This window comes from Diabrotica virgifera, chromosome 5, assembly GCF_917563875.1.
Source record: "Diabrotica virgifera virgifera chromosome 5, PGI_DIABVI_V3a".
Lineage (NCBI taxonomy): Eukaryota > Metazoa > Arthropoda > Insecta > Coleoptera > Chrysomelidae > Diabrotica > Diabrotica virgifera.
The window spans coordinates 55,254,940-55,268,073 of record NC_065447.1 but is presented as its reverse complement, the minus strand read 5'-3'; the positions used below and the strand labels follow the sequence as shown (position 1 = coordinate 55,268,073).

At 32.3% G+C, this 13,134-nt stretch overlaps 1 protein-coding gene across 2 annotated transcripts in view; it reads left to right on the top strand.

Moving 5' to 3' along the window:
* The window catches only part of LOC114339167 (uncharacterized), a 123,240-nt gene that overhangs the window by 42,685 nt on the left and 67,421 nt on the right, over positions 1 to 13,134 (top strand). The gene's annotated exons all lie outside the window — the stretch shown is intronic.

Sequence of the window (13,134 nt, the reverse complement as noted above, 5' to 3'; positions counted from 1 at the left end):
ATGTGTGGCCAAAACTCAAAATCGAAATTTTATCTTATACGTTGTGAAGATTACGCTCTAACAATAAAAATTCTGTATTGGCAGGCCAATAGAAGTGATACATTTTATTGATCTCATGAAAATTGTAAAAATGGCAAACATCGTGCAATGTTTATTTATTTTACAGCTTTATAGAAACTAACTTAATTTACGTCAAAATACAAAATCTGTTATACTCATAATACCCATTATAAAGAGATAGCGCCACAATTGGTGCTAATTATAATAAAGAGATAAGCGACACGGCGACACAGATGGTCGCCAACGTAAAAAGGTAAGCTCCACGTAGGGAGGCAGTTTGAAAAAGGTACAAGCAACGCGATAGGTGACGACCTTATTACACAAATATATTGGATAGCCGAACACATGTATGTAATGTTATAGACCAGGAAGGATCTGTTTTTAGGTGGATGTGAGAGGTGGCATTCGGATTTTTGCGGATAAAGTTAGGTGATAACTTCGTTAATAATAATTGACTTATGCTCCTTAAATATACCCGGAACATAAATAAAAAAAAATATAATATTTAAAAATTTCGATTTTTTTTTCTACTTTCTTTGCTTATAACTTTAAACCGATTCATTTTGGAACAAAGTCGTATATACTTCATCTAATTTACTAACCGTTGCACGTCATCCGAGTCATAGCCTGTGACGTCGCATGATACCAACACGAAATATTTAGGCGGCAGATGTGTTCTTTTTTAGAACCACGTTGCCGAATACACTGGAATTGCAGCCACTAGACATATTTTATTATATACGCGTAGAAATAATATTTGAAGATTTCTATTAATGTTAACCTAAAGAAATGCACAATAATATGTTTCATTTAATTTGTATAAATGAATTATAAAGCGTTTTTATGAAGCACATTTACTCGAATCACACTGTAACTGTAATCGAACGAAGGTGACATTTTAGAATAAATTGGTAACATTTATTTGACAGTTGCGGTGATGACACTTCATATTTGTTTATATTCTTTACTATAAGTATCTGTTTTATTATATTTACTGTTTTTATTATTTACTTTACTATAAAAACATCTTCTACTATAAAAATATAAATTTCACCTAATTTTATCACGACTTGGAATAATCGAGGTATCTGACAACTTTTTTAGTTGCTATTGTAGACTATGTAGACACATACAAAGAAACCTACCGACTTCATGCCAAGAGTTCGGAGCCGTTTTTTAATTATTAACAATGCAGTGCAAAAACGCTTGCACAGCAAATCTTAAAAGATTATAACTTAATTCTTGTTCTCTCTTTCTTAAGTTTTTACTTATTTACATTGAATATTAAATTGTTTTGTTGTTTAATCCCCGTTGATAATAATTACGTGATCTATTTGATTTAAAATGGATTCAGGATTTTTTTATACTTTGGCAACTATGTCAACTTAGATCTCTGGCGTAGATAATGACGTGTAACGGTAAGTAAATTAGACGAACTGTAGAAATAAAACAAAGATAATTACATTTTCTATCAGATACAATTGGTTAAAAATGTCTGAATTTATCACCCTTGCTGCAAAATAGCAATAAATATAAAATAAGGGGGCAAAACAAGCCTGTCGTTATTCAATGTTTTTCCATCACTTAGGCTACACTTGGAACCTTCCTAATTCGCTTAGAAAATTTTTGTAATGTGCTAAAACCGTCTACCAAATTTCATTAAAATTGAGTTACCTACTAGATTTTGCATAATAATTTTGCAATCTAAACTTTTTTAAAAAATTAAAAATTTTTAAAATCTTGCACAACAAAAACTAGAGCATACAAAGATTTGTCAATTATTTTACATATAAAGAAGCACTCCACCTATCTAATGCACTTTACAGAATTGAAATCCGATTATTTAAGCAGCCTCAGCAATGTTTTAAAGTTATAAACAATTTTTTTGGCTTATAAACAAATTAGTGCTGTGGTCAGGAAGGGGTGCTACGGGCTCCTTTATTTAGATGGAGTTACCCAAGTTTTTTATGTATTTTGACCCGTGGACAACGAATTTTTTGGGTAACAGTTGACCCGGATGTCGATAAGATTGTTATAAGCAAAGAACTTGAGGAATTACATACCATCGATTTTTCGCAAAATAAAACATTTTTGTATTTCTTGGGTAATTCTAAGCAAAAAATGTTTTTATAAGTTTTTTCGTAGGATGCATAGTTTTCGAGATGAACGCGGTGGAACTTTCAAAAAATCGAAAAATTGCAATTTTTGAACGCGAATAACTTTTGATTAAAAAATAAATTAGCAATTCTGCTGACAGCATTTGAAAGTTTAAGTCAAATTATACCTGTTTTAATTATTTGCATTGCTAAAAATAAATTTTTTTATTATTGTTTATAAGCCAAAAAATTGTTTATAATTTTAAAACATTGCTGAGGCCCCTTAAATAATCCGATTTTAATTCTGTAAAGTGTATTAGATAGGTAAAGCACCTCTTTATATGTAAAAAAATTAGCCAACTTCTAAATGGTCTACTTTTTGTTCAGAAAGATTTGAAAAAATTTGAACTTTTTTAAAAACATTTAGATTGCAAATTTATTATGCAAAATCTATTAAGTCGATTTTAATGAAATTTGGTAGACCGTTTAAGTAAGTTATAAGAATTTTCTAATTGAATTACTAAGGTTCTAAGTGCCACCAAAGGGTTAAGAAACATTGAATAACAACAGGCGTATTTTGCCCCCTTATTTTGTATTTATTGCTATATTGCAGAAAAGGTAATACTTTAAGACATTTTTGACCAGTTGTATATCATACAAAATTCAATTATCTTTATTTTATTTCTGTACGACTTTGTTTCAAAACGAATCGTTTTAAAGTTATAAGCAAAGAAAGCAGAAAAAAAATCGATGTTTTTCGAAATTTTTAAATATTTTAATTTTTTTATTAATGTTCCGGGCATATTTGAGAAGGAGCATAAGTCAATTATTATTACTGAATACACAATACTGAAACAAAAATAGACGTTTTTTTACAGATTAGTCCTGGTCTATTACTAATAATAATTAATTTTAGGTTTAGGATTGTTTACAATGAAAATCATGATAATTAATCGATCGAGCTGTGTATTTCGTCTTTATGATACAAAATCTGAATGCGAACTAACTAAGAATAGTGTCAGTGTGTCCTTCTTACATCTGCAAAACATTAAAATACAAACCATCGTCAAAAGACCACACACACGATGGATATATAGGTCTTCTTCTTCTTAGGGTGCCTGTCCGAACGTTGGCGTTCATTCTGACTATGATGACTTTGTTGGTTGCTATATGGAATAGTTGTGTTGAGGTCTTTCTATACCATACTCTCAGGTTAGCAATCCATGATATTCTTCTTCGTCCTGGGGCCCCTTTTCCTTCAATTTTACCTTGTAAAATGCACTAGAGTAGCTCGTATCTGCCTTGATTCCTCATTATATGTCCCAAGTACTGCAGCTTACGGCCCTTCACGATGTTGACTAAATCTACGGTTGTGTTTATCCTCCGTAGTACTTCTTCATTGGTGACTTTGTCTGTCCATGGTCCATGGTATCTTCAGGATCCTTCTGTACAACCATAGCTCAAAAGCTTGAAGTTTCGATAGAGTTTCTGCCTTCAATGTCCACGTTTCTACTCCTTATAGAAGCACCGAGTACACGTAACATTTAAGGAGCCTTATTTTTGTTTTTAGAGTGATGTCATGGCTATTGAACACAGGGCTCATAGTCAAGAATGCACTCTTTACCTTTCCGATGCGACATTTAATCTCTTGAGTATTGTTCCACGACTCATTGATTATAGTTCCCAAATAGTTGCATTATGAGACACGTTCAATTCTCATTTGGTTCACATACAGATTTGCTCCAGTTATGGTTTGCTTGCTGATGATCATTAGCTTGGTTTTGCTGGTGTTAATATCTAGTCCATATGTTCTACTGGTTTAAATTATTTTATTCATTAAGTTTTGCAACCCTTTCATGGTATTGGAAAACACTATTGTATCATCTCCATTGACTCCATTTATTGAGATGCCTTCATTAATGCCTTTTAGAGCCTCTTCAAAAATGTGACCTGAGTACAGATTGAATATCACCGGTGAAATTATACATCCCTGTCTCACTCCCCTTAAGATTTTGACCTGATCTGTATATTCTCCATCTATTCGGAGCACTGCTGATTGATTCCAATACAGGATAGCTACTATTTTCAGGTCTCTTCCGTCAATCCCTGTCCTCTTCAGCACTTCCATCATTTGTTCATGTCGGACTCTATCGAAAGCCTTTTTGTAGTCAATCAAGCATGCAAAAACATCAGGCATATTGGGTCACTTAACCAAATACAGGGCTTTTGCAAAATCATATGTTGGGATTTGACGGTTGACGATAATATTCCAGTCACCGAGTCACCCTCCAGGGGCGTAGCGTAAGTAATTAGTTTGTTACACCATTTTGATTTTTGTCGACAGGACAATTTGATTAAGAGATATCGAATTTTTACTGTCGAGTTGACACAAATTTGGAGCTATTTAAGCGTAATTTAAAAGAGTTTCCACGTCGTTTCATAACCGTCGACGAAACATGGTTCCACTGGTACTCACCAGAGACAGAGACCAACGAACAGTCGATACAGTGAAGGTCATTCTGCGAACGTGCTCCGAAGAGGACGAAGACTGTCGAATCGGCCGGAAAGGTGCTGGCTACCATTTTCTGGAATTCACAAGATGTGATCTATTCAACTTCCTGTCAAAGGGCAAAACGGTGACAGGACTTTACTATGTCACATTATTTGGCCAATTCGACGCCGAATTTAAGAAAAAGCTGCCCCAATTGAGGAAGAAACCAAACTCTTCCATGATTACGCACTGGCTCACACCTCCGCCGACGCCACGGCCCAGTTGATCCAATTGGGCTACAAACTACTATTCTATTCACCATATTCTCAAGATTTGGCCCTGTACGACTTCTTTTTGTTTCCAAACTTGAGAAAGTCACTCGACGGGCAGAAATTTAAGTCTAATGAGGCTTTCATCACCGCCACGGAAGCCTACTTTGCAGACGTCAAGAAAATATATTGTTCGGACTGGTTAAACAAGTTCAAGGAGCATCACTGGGTCAAGTGGTCACCAAGCTAAAAGAAGACTATGTTCAGAAATAAATCATTACTTTTCCAAAATTTTCGTTTTTGTTTTGGACGCTAAATACTCATCAGATCGCCTTGGTGCAGATGCACTGATATGTGTGGAAATTGTTAAATTTGTAAATAAATACTGAAATTGTTTCTTCTTTGTTTATTTGCTAACATTGTTTACGCATAACTTTGTAATCTTCGGTGATTTGGGAAGATGACTTCACAGAAATACCAAATTCCATAAAATTTACTAAAATAACTAAATCCAAAATATCAGATTTTTTTTTTCAAGTTGTAATTGGAAATATACGAAACTTTTTTCTGCTCACGTTTTCTGTTGGTCACGTTTTACCGTCTTATCAAAGCAGTTAATTTTCCTTACAATGGTGTATCACGTGGTTTATTAATAATAAGGTTTGGTTTTGTTTTTAATAAATACTTATGTTGTAACGTTAAAATAGTTATTTGAAAGTATAATTATTAAAATGAAGGCAAACATTTACAAAAAAAGATATTGGATTGGCAGGTGTTCGAACAAGATGTAACAGTTATTCTAAATAAATATAAAAATTCAAAAATAAACTGAATATTTGGATATAATAATGTTAGTAATTAGGAGCAAATATTAAAAGGCACTGGTGGATGTAGACAATTGCCATGGGGAGAGGGACTTCCAATGAAACGCCAACCAAAAGCATAAAAAAGATAAACCCAAATAACATAAAAGACATAAATAATATATGCATTCTTCTTCTTGATGTGCCTATCGGTGACGAATATTGAAGATCATTATGGCAATCTTTATCTTATATGCAGCAGCGCGGAAAAGATGCACAGATGTGTTGAACCAGGTTCTGAGGTTCTTTAACCAGGATGTTTTTCGTCTTCTTGGACCTCGCTTTTCAAATATTTTTCCCTGCAGGATGGCTTGTAGAAGTCCATATTTTGATTCATTTCGCATAATGTGGCCGAAGTATTGTAACTTTCGAGATTTGATGGTGGTCAGTCAGTGCCTCTCTGTTCTTGTTTATTCTTCTGAGAACCTCCTCATTTGTGACTCGGTCAGTCCACGAGATTTTAAGTATCCAATTTTCTTCTACAAGAACGAATAAAAAAATTAAAAAATACAAAGGCACCTGGTCCTGATAAGATAAATAATGAACTGCTAAAAAATGGAGGAGGAACACTACTCAAATGGCTCCTAAAATTATTTGTCGATATAATAAATATCGGAGTAGTACCAACGGAATAGAAGGAAAGTCTCCTGCTACCGATACTCAAAAAGAGAGACTCGAAAAATCCTGAAAATTATAGAGGCATTAGTCTGATGAACAGCACATTAAAATTGTTGACGGCAGTCATAAAAGATAAAATCGAGGAAAAAGCGAACATGGCAGATGAACAACAAGGCTTACGGAAGAACCGCAGCACAATAGATGCAATTTTTATTATCAGACAAATATGTAGTAGAAAAGTCTATTGAATATGGAAAACCAGCATACATGTGCTTTATAGATTTAAAAAGTGCTTTTGACAGGGTGAGGCGAAATGACATTTTAAATTTTTTACAAGCTGAACAAATAGACCACCAAATAATAAGGCTAATTATTGAAATTAACAAGAACAACAAGACCAGAGTTATAATTTCAACAGGAGAAACAGAACGCATAGAACTTAAAGGAGGAATCCGCCAAGGAGACTCGCTCAGCCCATTGTTATTTAATATGGTGATGAATCAAATAATTCACGAAGTAAGAAAACGACATGGATACCACATGGGAACGCATAAAATTACGATACTATGCTATGCCGATGATGCAGTACTAATTGCTGATAACGAGGATGACCTACAAAGACATATCCACACTTTCAATATTACAGCAAATATACTTAATATGAGAATATCAGTAGAAAAAATTAAATGTATAGTGATAAGTAAAGAGCCGCGTTTAGCTTAAGCTAGAAATAGACGGCAAAATTGTAGAACAAGTAATGAAATTAAATTAACTAGGAGTGGAGATCACTAGTGACAGGAATATAAGAACAGAGACCACAACACAAGCAACAAAAGCGGCAAGAGTAAGTGGTTGCCTACGAGAAACCATATGGAGAAACAAATATCTGACCACGGAAAGCAAAATAAAAGTATACCAGACAACAGTAAGACCTATCCTAACATATGCAGCGGAGATAAGGACCGATACAAGAAAAACAAAACAACAAATCAACAATATCGAAATGAAAGTATTAAGATCAATACCGGGCATATCATTAAGAGACAGACAAAGCAACAGAAGTATACGAGAACGATGCAAAATTGAAAATATTAACAGGTGGATAAAAACAAGAAAGAAAAGCTGGAACGAACATGTAAACATGTACATATGTAAAAACAACAAGCCGTATAGCAGAAGACCCGTTGGAAGACCGCCGAAAAGGTGGAAACACAATGTACAGTCAACAACAACTGAAACAGAATAAGAGGAAGACAAACAGGAGTAATCCTAGTCGTACGAAGAAGAAGAAGAAGAAGAAGAAGAAGAAGAAGAAGAAGAAGAAGAAGAAGAAGAAGAAGAAGAAGAAGAAGAGTTTTCTTTACATATCTTCGTTCAACATCAACGATTTAACACCATAGAAAAGGACAGAGAAGACGTAGCATCGCAGAATTCTTACTTTTATGCCAAGGAAGAGGTTGTGGTACTTTAAGAAGGCCCCCATGCGGTTGGCATCTAAACATTCCGTATACGTATTTGGACCATAGGAGTTTTCTATTGGTTCGTTGCAGCACGCGGTAATATTTTAACCAATAGGCGGGAGGTTCCAGATGCATATACGGAATGTTAGTCGGTCCCAAATTCATATACGGAATGTTAAATATCGTACACCTAAAAAGATAAGTTTTTTTAAAAAGAGTCTTTTAAAAGGAGATTGATTTTAAAATATTTGTTACTGTATTATTAAATAAAAATAAAACAATTATAGTATTTCGAATGTTATTTGGTGCGAAATTCATATGCGGAATGTTAATTATTCGTAGACCAAAATAAATATATAAACCAGAATAAATAATATTTAAAACACAACCGCAAACGTTACAACCAAGTTAACATTTATTTTCGTCTGATAGCACACAGCCCTAAACTTCAACAGAATTGAATTGAATAGCTGAAACAGATCTAAACTACTTAACAACACGTGCAAGTCATTAAAAATTCTGAGAAAGCGAAATCTTAGTCAAATAAAGAAATATGTCTCTCAAATCTATATCATCCCATTTATGAATTTCGCACCAAATAGGTACCTAATCATTGTTTTATTTTTCTTTAATAATACATCAATAAAATAGGTATTCTAAAATCAGTCTCCTTTAACTGAGTAATAAAAAGTCCCATTTTTGGTCTACGAATAATTAACATTCCGCATATGAATTTCGCACCAAATAACATTCGAAATAATATAATTGTTTTATTTTTATTTAATAATACAGTAACAAGTATTTTAAAATCAATCTCCTTTTAAAAGACTCTAAAAAAACTTATCTTTTTCGGTGTACGATATTTAACATTCCGTATATGAATTTGGGACCGACTAACATTCCGTATATGCATCTGGAACCTCGCCGCCTATTGGTTAAAATATTACCGCGTGCTGCAATGAACCAATAGAAAACTCCTATGGTCCAAGTACATATACGGAATGTTTAGATGTATCCGGTTGAAGGTCGATCTAGCTTTTCCAATGCGCGCTCTTATCTCTTGGTTGTTGATTTATTCTTGATTTATTATGGTTATGTTAGCGATTCATTCTTTCTACAGGAGTTGGTTGACGTAGAGTTCTAGAGGGTCTGACGTAAGTTCCCTTAATTTTCATAACTAGAGGGTTTATTTGGTTAAATTTGTCTATGGTTTAAATTTCATGTCGGTTAGCTAATACATTTTTATGTTTCAACATTCAACAATTTTTTTTATTTTTTTCTCTAATTTGAACCTTGTTGGGGGAGGGGAACCTCCCCCCTTAGATCCCCCTCTGTTAAAATGAAGTCAAAAATTTACAAGAAAATATCTTGGAATGGCAGCTGTTTGAAGACGTAACAGTCATTCCAAATATTTATAGAAATACTAAAATGAATATTATATTTGGATATAATAATGATAATGACTTTTCAAGGTAGTTTACTTTATAATCTAATATAATTAGATATGGTTAATCCAAAGAATAAAGATATTATAATCGTTGGCTAAACATTCTAATGGATGGACTTTACCGCCAATCGACAGAAAACAACTTATCGATTAGGATAATTTCAATATAGTCCAGGGGGCATCTGTTTTGAGATGGACGTTGAGAGGTGACTAAAATTTTTTTGCAGAAATTGCTTGAAAATAAATCAAATAATAATATTTGAGTTATCCTCCCTCTCAAAATGGTCCGGAACATTGTTTAAATAATCAAAATGTCAAAATATGAAGGAAAAATTCGATTTTTTTATTGGTTTTGGTTTTTTGATTATAACTTTAAAACTATTCATTTCTGAGAAAAGTTCTACTGACATAAAAGTTGCGTATTTAAATTTCCTACAATACAGAATTGGTTAGAAATTTGAAAAATAGCCACCCTTGTTGCAAAATAGCAATAATTGCGAAGAAAACCATACAAAAACAAGTATTTGCATTTTACGTTTTTCAACTATTTACGCTACACTTAGGACCTTCATATTTTACCCAGAAAAACTTTATGACATATTAAAACAACACTGTAAATTTCATTAAGATCGGTTTAATAAATTTTGCAAAATTCAGCTTTGCAATCCAGCTTTCGCAAAAAAAATCATATTTTTTAATGTTGCAGGACTGAAAATAAAGCAGATAGTAAGTTGAATTTTTTTTACTTATAGAAGTGTACTGTACCTTTCATTTGCAATTTGCAAAATTAAAATCGATTAATTACCACGGCGTCAGGAAATTTTTTAAATAAACATTAATTTTTGGTGCTACGCGCAGGACAGCGGTGTTCGATTCATACAACTTGATTTCCACCAAAATTTCTTCCAATGTTTATCCAAAAAATATTATTTTCTTAGGCCCGGTTTTTCAGTGCTGGGTTAACCCAGATTTTTCGGTCACCGAAATTTTTATGGTTAATCAGTTTTTCAGTACTAGGTTATCGCTTAAACCCGTTTAAGTTGACCAAGATTTTAACCGATACTCGCTATCATAGGTGGTTTAACCCCGAATTTCCGACAGACGTTTATATTTGCTGAAAGAAGAGGTTAGTTAAATTATGACATTTTGTGTTATCGCGGGAAATATTGTATTATGTATTATTATATTCTTGATTATATCTTCATCATCAGATGAAGAATCGGAACTTGAATGCATTAATCATTTTTGTAATGTTATGTTATTTGTTATTTATAAAATAGGTTATGAAATTCTATTTTGTTTATTTTTCTGTCAAAAATCTATAGAATTGCACATCGTGGTTTAAAGCACTGAAAAACGATATAAGGGTTAAAATATTGGTTAAAATTTAAACTAGGTTAGCTAACCAAAATTTTAACCGCTCACTGAAAAACCGGACCTTACTCTATATTTTGTTGTATTTTAATATTTTAATTCCACAAGAATCGAACTAATTTTATTATTGTTTGTGAAATATTGTTTAAACAATTGCATATGTTTAAAAATAATAAACTTTTATTCTCTAAGTTAAAATATATGAACAAAGAAAGTTTTTGCTAAAAAAGTGTTATTTCAAAGGATAGAGTATATGTTTTTATTTTGCAATAAACAAATTTATTTATTTATATCGAAATGTAATAAAAATTAAAATGTATCAGTCATTATCAAAGGTCATTGGAATGCCCAACCAGAGCAAATTATCCGCTGTCCTGCGCGTAGCACCAATAACTAATGTTTATTTAAAAAAATTCCTGACGCCGTGGTAGTTAATCGATTTTAATTTTGCAAATTGCAAATGAAAGGTACAGTGCACTTCTATACGCAAAAAAAAATTTCAACTTGCTATCTGGTTTATTTTCAGTCCTGTAACATTTTGAAAAAATGATTTTTTTTTTGTGAAAGCTGGATTGCAAAATTTATTTTGCAAAATCTGTTAAACCGATCTTAATGAAATTTACAGTATTGTTTTACTGTATCATAAAGTTTTTCTGCGTAAAATATGAAGGTCCTAAGTTTAGAATAAATGGTTGAAAAACGTAAAATGCGAATACTTGTTTTTGTATGGTTTTTTCGCAATTATTGCTATTTTGCAACAAGGGTGACTATTTTTTAAATTTTTAACCAATTCTATATTGTAGGAAATTTAATTATGCAACTTTTATGTCAGTACAACTTTTCTCGGAAATGAAAACTTTTAAAGTTATAATCAAAAAACCAATAAAAAAATCGAATTTTTCATTCATATTTTGACATTTTGTTTATTTAAACAATGTTCCGGACCATTTTGAGTGGGAGGATAACTCAAATTTGAGTTATTTTCAAGCAATTTCTGCAAAAAAATTTGAGTCACCTCTCAACGTCCAAATGTACTAATATTTTTACAGATGCGCCTTGGTCTAATATAAATATCTAAAGCTATTTCCTTGTGGCATTTTTATGATTAATTATTTATATGGGAAATAAGCCACAATTAAAATGAAAAAAATAATTTTATTAACGTTTCGACGCCCAAATCGGGTGCCGTTGTCAAAATACAAAATATTACTAAAATAAACTAAAGTGTTGTTGCTAAGCAAAAAAAATTCTTCTAATAATTTATTTAATCTCACTCATTTATATTGGCAATTCAGACATATATTATACATTTTAAAGTAGAAGACTTTAAAATGATATTGCCAATATTTATGAGTTGCGTTCCTGGGACGACTTACTGAAAGATAGTTCATTCGATTACATGAAATTAACCCCAACTCAAGAATATCCGTCATAAAAAATTATAGCATGTGATATGTCTTTAAAAAGACAACCAAATGCAACGACAGTAAAATTCTCGCGTTAGAGACTTCATAGTAAATCACAAGGGAAAACCAGGAAAAACCCTGTGATACTATCCCGACATCGTAAGTATTTGGTCTTACATTAATTTACTCTCAAAAAATAATACCAAATTCTGACTTGTAACATGTTTAAATTATAAATATTATTAATAATACTAGATATATAAGTAATACTAAAATATAAAATATGTACTAGCTCGATATTATTGACTTACTAATCTTGGTATTTTCTTTCTATTGACTTCCTCTTTCAGTATGGGTAACCACATCCTACTGCATTCTACCGAGGAATTTGCGACACAATTGGTTTCATTTAGCATAATTAGAGCCGCTTCTTTGATTTTTCTCTTTTTACTATCTGATTCTTTCAGGACTATACTTGAATCTCTCCACTGAACTCTATGTTCATTATCCCATGCGTGTTGACATATTTGAGATCTCTCAAATTCTCTATTTTTAATATAAGATTGATGTTCACTTATTCTAACGTCTAATGGTCTTGATGTCTCACCTAAATAAAATTGTTCGCATTCACAAGGTATTTTATAAATGCAATTTTTTGTTCTTTCTTGATCATTGTTAGGTTTAGTTTTAGATAGAATAGATCTCAATGTGTTTGTTGTTTTGAATGTTGTTGAAATGTTGAATTTATTTCCTATTGTTTTAAGTTTCTCGGATAGTCCTTTTATATATGGTATTGATATTTTTATAAATAATAGGGGAGACTGTTGTACCTTTAGGCCGTTGTACCTTGGGCCACTTCAAATTTAAAACCAGTGTCTCCAAGTACTAACACCAGAACAAACTAAATCATTTGCTTATGGTTGCCGCTACGTCAAAATTTTAGTCTGGTGTAAATCCGCGGCAAACTGAGGTTTTGCGCAACAAAAGTTAGTTTTGAGACTTAAAAGTAAATATTTTTGAACAATTTGAGTGCCAGTATTGTAATACAAG